Source organism: Zootoca vivipara, chromosome 6 (genome assembly GCF_965207765.1).
Source record: "Zootoca vivipara chromosome 6, rZooViv2.hap1.1, whole genome shotgun sequence".
Classification (NCBI taxonomy): domain Eukaryota; kingdom Metazoa; phylum Chordata; class Lepidosauria; order Squamata; family Lacertidae; genus Zootoca; species Zootoca vivipara.
The window spans coordinates 81,928,007-81,945,643 of record NC_142589.1 but is presented as its reverse complement, the minus strand read 5'-3'; positions in this window follow the sequence as shown (position 1 = coordinate 81,945,643).

Here is a 17,637-nt window from a genome sequence, read left to right as displayed (position 1 = left end):
TAGCTCATTTCTCCCTTTTGTCCTGAGCATAGCTGTCAAGTTCTCCCTTTTTTAAAGGGAAATTCCCTTATGCTGAATAGGCTTCCTCGCGAGAAAAGGGAAAACTTGACAGCTATGGTCCTGAGTTCGAGTGTCTTCAAAGCCCATGACACCCTGATTGCAAGAAGTGAGGTTACAGGGAACCAGGCACAGGGCCTTCTCGGTGGTGGCGCCTGCCCTGTGGAACACCCTCCCATCAGATATCAAGGAAAGAAACAATTATCTGACTTTTAGAAGACATCTGAAGGCAGCCCTGTGTAGGGAAATTTTAAAGGTTTGATATTTTATCGTGTTTTTAATATTCTGTTGGGAGCCGCCCAGAGTGGCTGGCTGGGAAAACCCAGCCAGATGGGCAGGGTATAAATAATAATAATAATAATAATAATAATAATAATAATAATGGGATGTAAATGCAATCATTGCAATCAATCAGTAACCAATGAATAAATCTTGAGGACAAACAGATTGCTGAAATCACCTACAGTCGAAAGAACTGTGTTTTCTGGTTTTACCCTAGCTCAGTACTCTGGATTCATACTGGGCAATAATAATAATAATAATAATAATAAGTTTATTATTTATACCCCGCCCATCTGGGTGGCTTTCCCCATCCACTCTGGGCGGCTTCCAACAGAACATTAAAATAATCTATTAAATATTAAAAGCTAGATTCATACTGGGCTGTCCAAAGTTCGTTCTGCTTCATGAGTTGTTCTGCACGGCTTTCCCCCAAGGTTACTGCTTTATTGCTGTCAGAACATACTGGATCAGGCCGATGGCCCGCCTTTTCCAGCATCCTGTTTTTACAGTGGCCGACCAGATGCCCCAAAGGGAAATCTGCAAGCAGGACTCTCCCCATAAGAGCCCTCGTCCCTTTTTGCAGATTCCAGCAACTGGGATTCAGAAGCATTTCTGCTTCCGATTGCGGAGGCAGAGCAGCCTGGTAGCCATCCATAGCCCTCTCCTCCTCCATGAATCTGTCCAGCCCTCATTTGAAGCCATCTCAGTCGGCAGCCACCCCTGCCTCTTGTGGCAGTGAGTTCCACAGATTAACTATGTCCTGCATGCTGGATTTTCTGTTAGCCTTCCTGAACCTTCCCACTTTTGCCTTCATTGGATGTCTACGAGTTCTAGTGTTGCATGAAAGGGAGGCGAACTTTTCTCTGCCTGCTTTCTCGACATCATGCTAATTTTTCTGTACTTGGGTCACGTTGCCCCTGCCTCACTTTTCTCTAAACAAAAAACCTCTCCACATGGGAGACTCTCTCTGGAGGGGCATTCCTGTGCTATATATAAGGTAAAGGGACCCCTGACCATTAGGTCCAGTCGTGACCGACTCTGGGGTTGCGCGATCATCTCGCATTATTGGCCGAGGGAGCTGGCGTATAGCTTCCAGGTCATGTGGCCAGCATGACAAAGCCGCTTCTGGCAAACCAGAGCAGCACATGGAAACGCCATTTACCTTCCCGCTGTAGCGGTTCCTATTTATCTACTTGCATTTTGACGTGCTTTCAAACTGCTAGGTTGGCAGGAGCTGGGACCGAGCAACGGGAGCTCACCCCGTCACAGGGATTCGAACCGCCGACCTTCTGATCAGCAAGCCCTAGGCTCAGTGGTTTAACCACAGTGCCACCTGGGTCCCTGCGCTATATATAGCACTACAAAAATGGGGAATGTGGGGTATGGGAAGTTATTTATGTACAGTCGTACCTTGGTTTTTGAACAGCTTAGTTCTCAAACGTTTTGGCTCCCGAACGCTGCAAATCCGGAAGTGAGTGTTCCTGTTTGAATCATAGAATCATAGAGTTGGAAGAGACCACAAGGGCCATCCAGTCCAACCCCCTGCCAAGCAGGATACACCATCAAAGCATTCCTGACAGATGGCTGTCAAGCCTCTGCTTAAAGACCTCCAAAGAAGGAGACTCCACCACACTCCTTAGTAGCAAATTCCACTGCCGAACAGCTCTTACTGTCAGGAAGTTCTTCCTAATGTTTAGGTGGAATCTTCTTTCTTGAAGTTTGAATCCATTGCTCCGTGTCCGCTTCTCTGGAGCAGCAGAAAACAATCTTTCTCCTTCCTCCATATGACATCCTTTCATATATTTGAACATGGCTATCATGTTTGCAAATGTTCTTTGGAACCCGAACGTCCGATATGCATTCCACGGCTTCTGATTGGCTGCAGTAGCTTCCTGCAGCCAATCGGAAGACGTGCCTCGATTTCCAAACGTTTCGGAAGTCGAACGGACTTCCGGAACGGATTCCGCTCGACTTCCAAGGTACGACTGTAGTTACGCGTTGCATTTCTACCCCGCCCTCCACTTTCTCAATGGAGCACGGCGTCCTGCAGCGGATGAGAGTCGTGTGGGGACCGGGACCTTTGGGCAGGCAGGCAGCATTGAGAACACCTGCTGCCCCAGCTGCTATGAAGAAGAAGATGAGTTTGGATTTGATATCCCGCTTTATCACTACCCTAAGGAGTCTCAAAGCGGCTAACAATCTCCTTTCCCCTCCTCCCCGACAACAGACACCCTGTGAGGTGAGTGGGGCTGAGAGACTTCAGAGAAGTGTGACTAGCCCAAGGTCACCCAGCAGCTGCATGTGGAGGAGTGGAGACGCGAACCCGGTTCCCCAGATTACGAGTCTACCGCTCTTAACCACTACACCACACTATGAAGCCTGTCTGCCAACACGGAGAGGCGAAAAATGGGACTCGATCTTCTGGGGCTGCACTCTCACGGAAGTCCTGCGACTCGCACGGGATCACAACCCCCAAATACATTCTTTGGGGGGGTGCCACTCCAAAACATATTTTGGGGTGTCATGCAAGATTGCACCCAGGGCCAGGGGTTTTTTTCCTTTAATTTTTTGGGGGGCCCCCCAAGAGAGTGGCACCCAAAGCTAGAGCTTGTTTAGCTTATACGTAAATCCGACAATGATAACCCAGGATAGAAATGATAACCGTGTGCTTTTGCAGATGCAATGCGCAGGTCTATGCAGGACCCAGTGGGGGCGTCTGTGTGAAACGGAGACAGGCACGTTCCGGATGCCTGTGTTGCCTGGAGTGTGACTGTGTGAACACCCGGTGTGTGGCTGGCAGGCAGGAAGGGTTTCAACCGTTGCGGAGGAGGCAAAGCATTATATAAGCACACCTTGATGGGAGCTGATGTCATTGTGGGATGGAGAGGTCTCAGCCGCAAGGGGAAAATGTGAGAGCGATGAAAGAAATTGCAGAAGCATGTGGGGAGGGGGTAGCTTAAAGGTCTTGCAAGCAGAGCTCTGCGAGGCATCCGCCGCAGATCTAACCACTAGGCCTCCTGCTCATTTCATTCCACTTTTAATTTGTACACTGCCTTTCTATATCGCTGCACCCCAGGCGAGCCGAAGGAACAGCAAAATACACAGCGACGGCCACACGCCTTCTAACAATGCGACCCGATGCAAAAAATATGACTTAGAAACAAGCCGCTTATGTTGAATAAAGTGATATTCGACACCCCATTTGCATATAATAGCATGCAGTAAAATTAACTCGCACGATGCCAGCAAAGAATAAGTAAACAGATTTTTGCTTCCAGCAATAAATAGTTGCTAAATTAGAATCAATAAAAATAACAGCACTCTGGCTTTTCCTCGGATCATACAAATCTTCCGCCTTTTCCAAAAAACGACAACAAAGGTACAATGCATAAAAGACCACAATACATTTTTGTTAAAAAAAGTAAAAAAAGGAATTGAGCAACAAAGTAACATAACTTATGAATTTATTGTTTTAAAATTAATTTTAAACAATCACTTTGCCCTCTTGCTGATGAAATCCTCGGGGCTGCACAGAAACCTATTTTATTGTTCATTCGTGATGCTCAATTCTATAGCTTTAGGTGCCAGGAAAACCTTCCCTCTACAATCTGTAGCCTTTTGACCTCTAACAATCCATAGCCTTTTAGAAGTGGGTGGGATGTTTTCAATGTACCCTCTGTTCCTCTTGGTTTTAATGCATTTAAGAGGGGTTGTGTTTCCGTTTGCTTGTTTGGATGTAAGCGGGTTTGAGTTGCCATGGGCAAGATAAAGCAAATGTTGTTGTCTAGTCGTTTAGTCGTGTCTGACTCTTCATGACCCCATGGACCAGAGCCCGCCAGGCACTCCTGTCTTCCACTGCCTCCCGCAGTTTGGTCAGACTCACGTTGGTAGCTTCGAGAACACTGTCCAACCATCTCGTCCTCTGTCGTCCCCTTCTCCTAGTGCCCTCCATCTTTCCCAGCATCAGGGTCTTTTCCAGGGAGTCTTCTCTTCTCATGAGGTGGCCAAAGTCTTGGAGCCTCAGCTTCAGGATCTGTCTTTCCAGTGAGCACTCAGGGCTGATTTCCTTCAGAATGGAGAGGTTTAATCTTCTTGCAGTCCATGGGACTCTCAAGAGTCTCCTCCAGCATCACAATTCAAAAGCAGTGTAAATTGTTTTGATGGATGCAATAATGGAATAATGAATTGTATGGTTTTTGTAAAATATGCAGGGATTTATGATATGTAAAAAATGAACCATGGAAAGAGAAGAAAGGAAGTCATTGATATCTTGAGGTAAAAATTACAGGTAGGTAACCGTGTTGGTCCTCATTGATATCTTGAGGTAAAAATTACAGGTAGGTAGCACATCATCAGAGATCTACAACCTCTCCTAGACAATGACAGTTCTCTTTCTCAAGCCCTGGGAGGAAGACCTTTCATTGCCTACAGACAGCCACCCGATCTTAAACAACTCTCATGAGGTGGCCAAAGTATTGGAGCCTCAGCTTCAGGATCTGTCCTTCCAGTGAGCACTCAGGGCTGATTTCCTTCAGAATGGAGAGGTTTGATCTTCTTGCAGTCCATGGGACTCTCAAGAGTCTCCTCCAGCACCATAATTTAAAAGCATCAATTCTTTGGCGATCAGCCTTCTTTATGGTCCAGCTCACTTCCATACATCACTATTGGGAAAACCATTAGCTTTAACTATACGTATTGACCTTTGTCGGCAAGGTGATGTCTCTGCTTTTTAAGATGCTGTCTAGGTTTGTCATTGCTTTTCTCCCAAGAAGCAGGCGTCTTTTAATTTCATGACTGCTGTCACCATCTGCAGTGATCATGGAACCCAAGAAAGTAAAATCTCTCACTGCCTCCACTTCTTCCCCTTCTATTTGCCAGGAGGTGATGGGACCGGTGGCCATGATCTTGGTTTTTTTGATGTTGAGCTTCAGACCATATTTTGCGCTCTCCTCTTTTACCCTCATTAAAAGGTTCTTTAATTCCTCCTCACTTTCTGCCATCAAGGTTGTGTCATCAGCATATCTGAGGTTGTTGATATTTCTTCCGGCAATCTTAATTCCGGTTTGGGATTCATCTAGTCCAGCCTTTTGCATGATGAATTCTGCATATACTGTAAGTTAAATACTGCATATATGTATAAGCAAATAGGCAATTTAATAAATAACTACAGCATATTGATAATTTGTGCTCCTGGCGCTATCTGTTTTGCAGCGTGGCCACATCTTACAGATGCCCCTCAATTGTCATGAGACATGGGACAACCCGTGGTTTGGCACGAGAACATGATGGCCACTGTGGGTGCTGCAATCTAGCCGCCCCCAAAAAGGTTGTGGGAGCACAATCAGTGCTGGATTTACGCATAAGCTAAACAAGCTATAGCTTAGGGCCCCACTCTCTTGGGGACCCCGAAAAAATTTAAAGGAAAAAAAAAACTGGATGTACATTTCCAAAATATAAGATTTTAAAAAATGAAATAAAACCTACATACAGCAACAGTGTTTTGTGTTGTGTAGGCTGCTATGATGTAAGTCATGGGTCCTGCCTGCTAGCCTGCTCCCTAAAATATCTAGCATATATTCAACACAAAAAACAGTGGCATTTCGTTGTTGATAAAGGACAGCTGGACATAGAAAGGGCCCCATTACCTTCAGTAGCTTAGGGCCTCATCAAACCTAAATCCGGCCCTGCGGGTTATGTACCGGTATACGTGGAAGGGCGGCGATCTCATGGGTTCAAGGCTGACTTCCCCTCTGCCAGGATTTGTGGGTGCTCCAGGCGGAAAATCTACATTGAGTTTCAGAGATCACATTTTTTAAAAAAACAAAAACAAATGGAGAAGTGGTTTCAGAGGGTCACTGCATCTATCTGCATTGGTCACTCTCCTGAACTCAATTTATTGGCCTGATCATAGAATCAGAGAGTCAGAAGGGACCCTGTGGATCATCTAGTCCAACCCCCAGCAATGCAGGAATAGGTAGCTGTCCCATACCTTGGCCTTATCAGCGCCACACTTTTAAACTCCAGCAGGGCAGTACATTTACATATTCATTTCGCATCATGTCTGCACTGCTTGCTTGACTGTTTGTTTGTTTTTTTAAATAAAAAACACACAAAGGGGTTTACAAAAATCAATAAACTGATCCATAAGGAGAATTAATAAGGCTAATTACAGGTAGGTAGCCGTGTTGGTCTGCCATAGCCAAAACAAAAGAAAAAAATTCCTTCCAGTAGCACCTTAGAGACCAACTAAGTTTGCCATTGGTATGAGCTTTCGTGTGCATGCACACCGTTAACCTTCCTGCCGGAGCAGTACCTATTAATCTACTTGCACTTTGATGTGCTTTCAAACTGCTAGGTGGGCAGGAGCTGGGACCGAACAACAGGAGCTCACCCCGTCGCGGGGATTCGAACCGCCCACCTTCTGATCGGCAAGCCCTAGGCTCTGTGGTTTAACCCACAGCGCCACTTACTTGGTCTCTAAGGTGCTACTGGAAGGAATTTTTTATTTTGTTTTAACAAGGCTAATATCAGATTTTCAAGAAGTTAAGGTAACAGTAGGCTCAAAGCAGATCAACACTCACACCGACTGTCTTAAGTAAGGCTTGCCTAAGCAAAAATGTTGCTGAAAAAGAATGCAATGTAGACTCCCGCTTGTTGTCAATAGGCAGGGAGTTCCACACTTAAATATTGACAACTCTCAGATGTGGAACAGGGATGTAACAGTGCCAGTTCCATCTACTGAAGCAGTCAAGTGGGCACATATGGGGTGAGCCGATCTTGCAGGTAAACTGGCCCCCTGTTGTTCAGGGCTTTATATACTAATAGTAGCAGCTTGAACTTGGCCCAGTAGCAAATCGGCAACCAGGGCAGATTTCTGAGTACACGGGTTGTATGGGGACAAAGCCTCCCTCTTGTCAGCAATTGTGCTGCAACATTCTGCGCTCACTGCAGCATCCGGACCAAGCGCAAGGGAAGCCCCCTGCAGAGCACATTGCAGTCGTCCAGTCCTGTGTAACCATTTCTTACGTTTTTATGTTCTTTACCATTCCTGGAAAGGGATAGCCTGGCTGCTGTGACTCGCATCACGTACACCGATAACTTCCGTCGACTTTCTGCACACGATGTACTGTTTTATACACGTCCGTCCTGTCACCCAATACTCGTGTTTCCTCCAAACTGGAAAAACCCAGATGTTGCAACGTTCCCAAGTAAGAGAGTTTGTCAAGCCCTTGGGTCATCCTAATTCCGTTACCTACATCTCCACCCACAACATTCAGCCCGGACACTGAGATCCAGCACCGAGGGCCTTCTGGCGGTTCCCTCATTGCGAGAAGTGAGGTTACAGGGAACCAGGCAGAGGGCCTTCTCGGTAGTGGCACCCGCCCCGTGGAACACCCTCCCAGCAGATGTCAAGGCAATAAGTAACTATTTTACTTTTAGAAGACAACTGAAGGCGGCCCTGTTTAGGGAAGTTTTTAATGTTTAATGCTGTACTGTTTTAATATTCGGTTGGAAGCCACCCAGAGTGGCTGGGGAAACCCAGCCAGATGGGCGGGGTATAAATTATTATTATTATTATTATTATTATTATTATTATTATTATTATTACATTCAGGAAACACGGGAAGACTTACAGTATCTTATATATAAAAAAATGTAGAGGGTCTAAGTTTGTTAAAACGCGGCATTCTCCCAAACCGCTTGCCGGATCGCAGTCAAAATTGGCCGCAACGTCACATGGGTATAGGTGAGTGTTTCACCTGTGTGTCACACCTGTTTCACCTGAGTGTCACACCTGTGCAACGAAAACCAGGTAAAACCTACTGGTTTGGAACCCTGAACTCAGGTTTAGAGAAAAGGCAAGTAAGAGATGACATGATAGAGGTTTATACAATTATGCTTGGCACGGAGAAAATGGAGAGAGAAGTTTCTTGCCTTTTTTCACACAGTACATAGTGGAACTATGGAACTCCCTGGCATATACCCTGTTTCTCATATTTTAAGACATACCCATAAAATAAGCCATAGCAGGATTTTTAAGCATTCAAGAAATATAAGCCATACCCCGAAAATAAGACATAGTGATAGGCACAGCAGCAATGCTGGCCGTGGCAGGAGGATGAAGAAAAAAATAAGACATCCCTTGAAAATAAGCCATATTGTGTTTTTTTGAGGAAAAATAAATATAAGACATGTCTTATAATATGAGGAACACGGTAAGTAGTACAGGTGAAAAGGATCTAGGGGTCTTAGTGGAACACAAGCTTAACACGAGTCAATAGGGTGATGCAGCAGCAAAAAAGCAGATGTTATTCTGGGCTGCATCAACAGAAGTCTAGTGTCAGGATCAAGGGAAGTCATAGTCCCGCTCTCTTCTGTCCTGGTCAGAACACGCCTGGAATCCTGTGTCCAGTTCTGGGCATCACAATTTAAGAAGGATGGTGACAAGCTGGAAGGTGAGCAGAGGAGGGCGACCAAGATGGCCTGAGAGGCTCGTGTTTATAAGATGGGGTTGCTCCATGGCTGTGTGCCAAGAAGTGCTTCCGCCACTTCATTTGGTGAGGCATAGGAGCCTTGCCAGACAAAAAAGGTGGCGACTCTACGCAGGGACTAGATGTCATAGATGTCAGACACAAATATGTCACCCAATGTAATTTGGGAGGAGAATTTCTATATCGATTGTTTTGCTCGTGGAAAGTCAAATATCAAAATTCAGCTGTGGTCTGAAATTCACATTTGTATACATATCTATTAAACGCTGGGTGAATGTTAGGTTCCAGGCCTGATATTTGGCAAGTGTTTCATAACAACGCTTGGGTAACCTTGGAAACTCAGGGATTACGTTCCTCAGAAACATTTTGCAGAACCTCAGCTTGTGCAACACCTTTGATTATTTTTGCCTTGAAAGTTGCAGTACTATTTGGGGTTAGTCGGGGTAAGGGGATGAATGGGGCTGCCTTAAGGTTGCCAACTTTTATTTCCGGCAAGGCTCCTGTGACCTTAGCAACTACATGATGTAGCAAAATTTTCCCAGCATGCAAGATGAAATGGTGGGGGAAGCTTGCCCGGTTGGATTTCTGCCTGTTAGCATGGTTATTATTAAAGGCCCAGGAGCCCTGTCAAAAAAAGAGAGGGAAAGGTGGCAGATCTCACCTCCTTTTTGCTTTGGGAAGGAATGCTATTCTAGGCTGCATCAAGAGGAATTATGGTGTCCAGATCAAGGGAAGTCATAGTACCTCTTTATTTTGCCTTGATGAGACCAAAACTGAAATATTGTGCCCAATTCTGGGCACCACAGTTTAAGAAGGATGTTGACAAGCTGAAAGGTGTGCAGAGGAGGGCAATCAAGAGAATCGAGGGTCTGGAAACCAAGCCTTATGAGGTACGGTTGAGGGAGCTTGGTATGGTTTGTTTGAATTTTTCAGTTACATCCATCCATTTATTTCCCTATGTTTTTCCAGTTTATCTTATCAACTCTTCTAAACGCTTAATTCAACATCTAATACGATAATAAGCATCCAATACAACAATAAAACATCTCTATTTACATCCTATTATATGAAGGCTTCCCAGCCTATCTTTCCTTGGCATCCTAGATTTTCATTTAATTTTGCTACAATTCCTTAGTTTTTATTTCCTTTTTCTTCTGTGAATATCCTTTTACCCCCACTTTTTTTACTGGTGTTCCTAAATTTATCCCCGCTTGTATATTTATCATTATTCCGCTCTTTTAAAAATACCTTCCTAGTAATTCCCACTCATTTATCCTTGTTTTCTTGTCTATATTCCCTTATTGTAGCCGTCCTATTGACTAATTCTATAAATTCTATTACTTTCAAAAGCCACTGATCTTTTGTCAGAATTGCCCTTTCTTATGTTTTCTCCTTGCCACTGCTGTTACATAGAGCAGGGGTGGCCAACTCCCAAGAGACTGCGATCTACTCTCAGTGTTAAAAACTGGCAGTGATCTACCCCCTTTTGGGGGCTTCAGGTCAAATTTGTTGAGATTTCTTTAGGGAAGAGGAAGGCCCATATTTTAGGGGTTCAGGTCTAAATTGTGTAGCTTTTTTTAGGAAAGAGGAAAGCCAGTGATCTACCAGTGATCTACCACAGACGTCCAGTGATCTACCAGTAGATCACGATCTACCTGTGGGACGTGCCTGACATAGAGGAATACTCTTTTCTCCTTTTGCACTGCCACCACATGGGAATCAAAGTGCCTTCTGCATTCATGCTTTTCCAGCATCCGTTGGATCCTCTTTTATTTATCTTTACCAATTTGCTGGGCATCAGGTACCGCCTGAAAACCATCTTTAGCATATTCTCTAATTGTATAGCATGCTGAAAATTTAATCCTATTGTTACATAATTTCTCCCCATCTGCCAGCTCTATATTATATCCAAAGTCTGCAGCCCAGCAAATCACTGCCTGGGTATGTTTAGCCTGGAAGAGACTTGGGAGGGGATATGAGAGTCATATTCAAGGGCTGTCACACGGAAGAGGGATCAAGCTGGTTTTCTTCTGCACTGGAGGGTATGACTCGAACCCATGGCTTCAAGTTACAAGAAAGGAGATTCTAACTAAACAGCAGGAAAAAACTTTCTGACAGTAAGAGCTGTTCAGCAGTGGAACATATTCCCATGAGAGGTGGTGAACTCTCCTTCCTTGGAGGTTTTTAAGCAGAGGTTGGATGGCCATCTGTCATGGATGCTTTAGCTGAGATTCCTGCATTGCAGGGGGTAGACTAGATTACTCTTAGGGTGGGGTCCCTTCCAAATATACAATTCTATGATTCTATGACCCAGGAGACTAGGGTTCAAATCCCCACTCACAGACAGCGCTCACTGAGTGTGACCTTGGGCCCAATCCCTGCCTCTCAGCCTTCCCTGCCTCGCAGGGTTGTTGCAGGGACTAAATGTTGCCTTGAGCTCCCTGGGGGAGTAAAGGTGAGATAGCAATTAATAAATACAGTGGTACCTTGGTTCTCAAATGCCGAAAACCCGGAAGTGTTCCGGTTTTCGAATGTTTTTCAGAAGCTAAATGTCTGATGTGGCTGTAGGCTATTGTTTCTGGGGGGCCCCTGCACCAATCAGAACCTGCCCCTTGGTTTCCGAACATTTCGGAAGTCAAACGAATTAAGTTTGGCGCTTTTGTTTTTGCTATTTATTTTGCGTTTTTGTTTTTTGAGGCTTTTTGGGTTAATTTGTTTTTGTGACTGTGTGTAACCCAGTTCAGCTACTGATTGATTGATTGATTGATTGATTGTGTGACTGCGGAAATGGATAAAAGCCCCCCTTCCAAACAATGACTACCATCAGTGCAGGTAAGAAATAATAATAATAATTTTAATTATTTAATTATTTAATTCTCTCATCTACAATACTGTCTTATTTATTTTATAGTACAGTACATGGATTACTGCTTTCATTTTATGGCTCAATGGTCTCGTTAGATAGTAAAATTCATGTTAAAGGTAAAGGGCCCCCTGACCATCAGGTCCAGTCGTGTCTGGCTCTGGGGTTGCGGCGCTCATCTCGCTCTATAGGCCGAGGGAGCCGGCGTTTGTCCGCAGACAGCTTCCGGGTCATGTGGCCAGCATGACAAAGCTGCTTCTGGCAAACCAGAGCAGTGCACAGAAACGCCGTTTACCTTCCCGCCGGAGCGGTCCCTATTTATCTACTTGCACTTTGATGTGCTTTCGAACTGCTAGGTTGGCAGGAGCTGGGACCGAGCAAGGGGAGCTCACCCCGCCGACCTTCCGATCAGCAAGCCCTAGACTCTGTGGTTTAACCCACAGCGCCACCTGGGCCCCTTCAAAAAACTCATGTTACATGGCTGTTTTAGGGGTTGTTCTTAAAAGTCCGGAACGGATCGATCCGTTTTGCATTACCTCCTATGGGAAAGCGTACCTCGGTTTTGGAAGGCTTTGGTTTTGGAACGGACTTCCGGAACGGATTAAGTTTGAGAACCAAGGTACCGCTGTAAACCGTTTCATCCCGTGTCCTGGGGATTCATTCCGCAAGGGACTTTCTTCGAAAGAGCTCCGTGCAGATCGCTCCTGCTGCTTACGGCACGCATCCATGCCCAGAGCATTTCTCCACACACCACGGACCCCCCGTCTGGCGGAAATCTGTGCCTCCAACTCACACAGGACCCTCCTGCAAAAAAGGGGGGGCCCAGTGAGTGGGTAGGTTGGGAGGTCTCTGGAAAGAAAGCCCAGAGCTGGGAGGATGGAGGCATGTGCCGGCCTGCTGTTCCCATCGCCTCCCACCCATTGAAGGAGGCAGCAGCTGCCGCCGCTCTCCCCTGCCATCTCCTTTAGAAGAGCAGCAGCCACAATAAGTCCTTTAACTACAGACCCTGGGCTCAGCCGTTGCCCTGGGAACGGGGGCTATTGCAAGAGGTCTTGGCTTTCTTTTGTCCAGCATGGGGACATATGGGGCCAAACCCACTCTTAGCTCGTCTGCCCCTAATCTCTATGAAATGGAGGGAGGGGGGGGAGGCCTTTCACGCCAGGGTAATCCATCGCCCCCTCTGCTCCTTCTTCTCTTCTCCCCGAAGCAGATGGCGAATTCCATCAGCTCGCCGGGGGGGGGGGCTTTTTATTAAAACCATCCCATCGTCGGCTTCCTTCGGAGCCCCGCCGTTCCCGAGGTTTCCCATACCTTCCAACATTCCCCTGATGAAAACAGGGACATCCTAGCCCACAATAGTTTTATTTATTTATACCCTGCCTGTCTGTGGTGGGATATAGGCACAAGCACACAAACAAAACAATGTATTCAGTCTGTAACGTATAACCCATAGTTGTCCCAAGACAAGTGTCCCTATTTTCCAAGGAGAGTCCCGGATTTATGGAAGCCGTCCCGGTCTCTGATTTGATCCTGGAATGTCCCGCTTTTCCTTAGGAATTCCCTATTTCCATCGGAGAAATGCTGGAGGGTATGGAGTTATGTGACCCCCTGAGCCGAGGAGATAAGTAACTATACCACAGGGGTCCCCCAAACTAAGGCCCGGGGGCCAGATGCGGCCCAATCGCCTTCTAAATCTGGCCCGCGGACGGTCCAGGAATCAACATGTTTTATATGAGTAGAATGTGTCCTTTTATTTAAAATGCGTCTCTGAGTTATTTGTGGGGCATAGGAATTCGTTCATATTTTCCCCCAAAATATAGTCCGGCCCCACACAAGGTCTGAGGGACAGTGGACCGGCCCCCTGCTGAAAAAGTTTGCTGACCCCTACTATACAACCTTTAGAAGGCAGCTGAAGGCAGCTCTGTATAGGGAAGTTTTTAAATGTTTGATTATGTGTTTATATATGTCGGAAGCCGCCCAGAGTGGCAGGGGCAACCTAGTCAGATGGGCAGGAAATAAATAATAAAGTTGTTGTTGTTGTTGTTGTTGTTGTTGTTGTGAAATAGGACATCAATATTTGCATCGGAGAAATATTGCCTCTACATTAGACCCATTAGCAAGTAATGTGCCCCTCGGGCGACCAGCTTAAAGATCAGGGCGATCGCCTCCACTTCTAATGCAAACAGGCAAAATGGAGGGAGAGAAGAGAGGGAGACGGGCATGTCTTTGGCACAGAGGGTAAGCGGGGGAGGGCAAGGCACCCTGGAGAAGAGGAAGGGAAAGATTATGGGGTGGGCGGGTGTTCGCTGCCTTCTCCAGGTGCCTCCGGTGGGCATAGCCCACGAAAAAGCCGTTGGGCTGTGTGGGTTTTTGGGGAGAACCGCTTTGGGGCCGTTTGGCTCTGCCAGTAAGCCCTTCGTCCTCTGCTCAGGAAGCTCAGCCGCCTCCTGGACCGCACAGCAAGGCAGGCGTGGTGGAAGAAGAAGGGGCCTCCTCTTGAATGAAAACATCCTCCTGGGCTGCTCTGACTGGCCACAGGATGCTGCCCACCAGGCACTGCAAACGGCAATTCCCACCGGCATCAATTAGCACGGATATATCACCACCATCATCATCATTTGGGATTAGGGGCCTAGACATCTAGGTCTAGATGTGATGTTCAAAACTCGTGGCACCTCCTTCTTTTAAAGAAGAAGAACGACACAGAACATGCAGTGCATCGTAAAACAGTGGAACTCCCTCCCACAGGAGGCACCAACCTATAAGGGTTTAAAAGAGGATTAGACAAATTCACGGAGGAGGAGAAGGCCATTGAGGGCTTCCATCCAGGATGGTTCTGCTCTGCTTCCACAGTCGGAGGGAGCAAGGCTTCTAAATGCCAGTTGCTGGAAGCCACGGGAGAGGAGAGGGCCATTGGGGTCAGATCCTGCTCCTTGGTTTCACACAGGCATCTGGTTGGCCACTGTGAGAAAAGGAGGCAGGGCTAGGGAGGGCCCAATGGCCTGATCCAGCAGGCTCCTCTATGTTCCTAGTCATAGATATTGATCAACCTTTTATTGACACTTTGGAACTCCCTGCCTCTTAACGTCTTTGCTCTGCTCTTGTTGGCACCTGCTGAAAACATTTTGGTTAGGCAAGGCCTCTCCGCATATGTAGAAGGTCAACATGTGTTTTAATCTGTTTTTTCACCGCTTTTAAAAAATGGTTGAAACCATTTTTCCAATATATCTTTTTGTAAACCGTTTTGAGGTGTGTGCTGTTGCTGCTGCTTGGTATGACCGATTGACATATACCGCATTTTCCCGTCTATTTTGGGGGACTCCAATTTAAGAATATGGGGGAAGATGTATCCATGTATAAGACGCCCCCAAAATTTTGACATTATTTTTTAGGGGGGAAACCTAGTCTTATACACGGAAAAATACGGAAATTTTTATGAAATCAAGAAATAACATGTGAGATGTAGGATAGGATAGGATTTTTAGCATCCATCCGTCTCAGAAGACCTTTTGGGGTGAGGCTGCAGCTCTTGCTGGGCAGAATAATAATAATAATAATTATTATTATTATTATTATTATTTATACCCCGCCCATCTGGCTGGGCCTCCCCAGCCACTCTGGGCGGCTTCCAACAGAAGTATTAAAATACAATAAGTAGAGGCTGATAGGGGAGAGACATGTTTTGTTGCAGCAGGGGCAGATAATAATGAGACAATAATAATGAAATAAGAATACTGAAACGTCAAACATTAAGAACTTCCCAATACAAGGCTGCCTTCAGATGTCTTCTAAAAGCTGTGTAGTTCTTTATTTCCTTAACATGTGATGTGAGGGCGTTCCACAGGGCAGGCGCCACCACCGAGAAGGCCCTCTGCCTGGTTCCCTGTAACCTCACTTCTGGCAGGGAGGCAACCGCCAGAAGGCCCTCGGAGCTGGACCTCAGTGTCTGGGCTGAACGATGGGGGTGGAGATGTCATGGAATTCTACTCAATATTGATCCAGAGGAGATTCTAATGTATAGTTAACAAAATAAAAGCTTAAACACTTTGCAGGGTTCCCAAAAAATAAACCCAAGGCAATATTCCATCCAGCAGAGCTTTACTGCTACTGAAGAAGGAAAATGAGCATCATGGTCACAAATCCAATACATTCAGGATTGGCCCTGTCCATAAGAAATCCACTTGCAGCAGACTTAACTTAAACTTACAATAACGTATAATAAGTCTAAACCAGGGGTCAGCAAACTTTTCCAGCCGTGGGCCGGTCCACCGTCCCTCAGACCTTGTGGTGGGCCGGACTATTTTTTGGGGGTGGAGAGAGATGAATGAATTCCTATGCCCCACAAACAACCCAGAGATGCATTTTAAATAAAAGCACACATTCTACTCATGTAAATACACGCTGATTCTCGGACCGCCCGCGGGCCAGATTGAGAAGGCGATTGGGCCGCAACTGGCCCCCGGGCCTTAGGTTGCCTACCCCTGGTCTAAACCTTTACACTTAGCGTACTTTGCAACACCACACCAGAAGGAAGAGAGATAGAAAGAGAAAGATGAAACCCCAGGCTCCCTCTGGCCTCGGGGGCGTAGGAAGGGGGTGCGTGGGTGCGGTCCGCCCTGGGTGTCATCACTGAGGGGGATGACAAAATGACAAAAAGATGTGTGTTTAATATAAAATAAACTAAAATAGGGCTCAGGTTTTTTTTGGGGGGGGGGACTCCCGCACCCACTTCCTATGCCACTGGTAGCTAGGTGAGGTGGGGGGGGGCCCACTGGCTGTGCAGCTGCAAGCCTGCCTGCAAGCTCCATACTGTTTTTTTCGAGCAGCATGGGGTTTCGCCTGTCCACCACCTCAGCCGCCGTACGGCCGAGCAGGAGGCTGCAGAGAGGCTCCGCAGGAGGCACCCTGTCTTAGCTTGCCCCGCCCCCAGCTGCAGGACAAGAGCGTTGCGCCGGCCACCTAAGCGGCTAGCTAGGCCACTGTCTGACCTTATTATTATAGTCAGGATGACCTCGACAGAAGGAGATATCAGAACCAGTACAGTGGTCCCTTGGTTCTCAAACTTAATCCGTTCCGGAAGTCCGTTCCAAAACCAAAGCGTTCCAAAACCAAGGCACGCTTTCCCATAGGAAGTAATGCAAAACGGATCGATCCGTTCCAGACTTTTAAGAACAACCCCTAAAACAGCCATTTAACATGAATTTTACTATCTAACGAGACCATTGATCCATAAAATGAATCCAGTAATCCATGTACTGCACTATAAAATAAAGAAGACAGTATTGTAGAGCAGTGTTTCCCAACCTTGGGTTTCCAGCAGTTTTTGGACTACAACTCCCATCATCCCTAGCTAGCAAGACCAGAGGTCAGGGATGATGGGAACTGTAGTCCAAACGCAGCTGGGGACCCAAGGTTGGGAAACACTGTTGTAGAGGATAAAAATTAAAAGTAATTCTTTTTCTTACCTACACTAATGATAGTCATTGTTTGGATGGGGGGCTTTTATCCATTTCCACAGTCACAAAATCAATCAATCAATCAATCGGTAGCTGAACTGGGTTCCACTCAGTCACAAAAACAAATTAACCAAAAAAGCCTCAGAAACAAAAACGCAAAATAAATAGCAAAGGCAAAAGTGCCAAACTTAATCCGTTCCGGAAGTCCGTTTGACTTCCAAAATGTTCGGAAACCAAGGCGCAGGTTCTGATTGGTGAAGGCGCCCCGGAAACAATAGCCGACAGCCATCACCGGACGTTCAGCTTCCGAAAAATGTTCGAAAATTGGAACACTTTCTTCCTGGTTTCGGGGGTTTGAGAACCAAGGCGTTTGAGTACCAAGATACCCCGTACAGCTATGCCCCAAGAGCTGTGCATAGTGTCAAGGTGCCTGTTCTTAAAGTGCTGTGCTGCCTCCTTTCCTCCAGGAGGGGGCAGCCTTGACAAA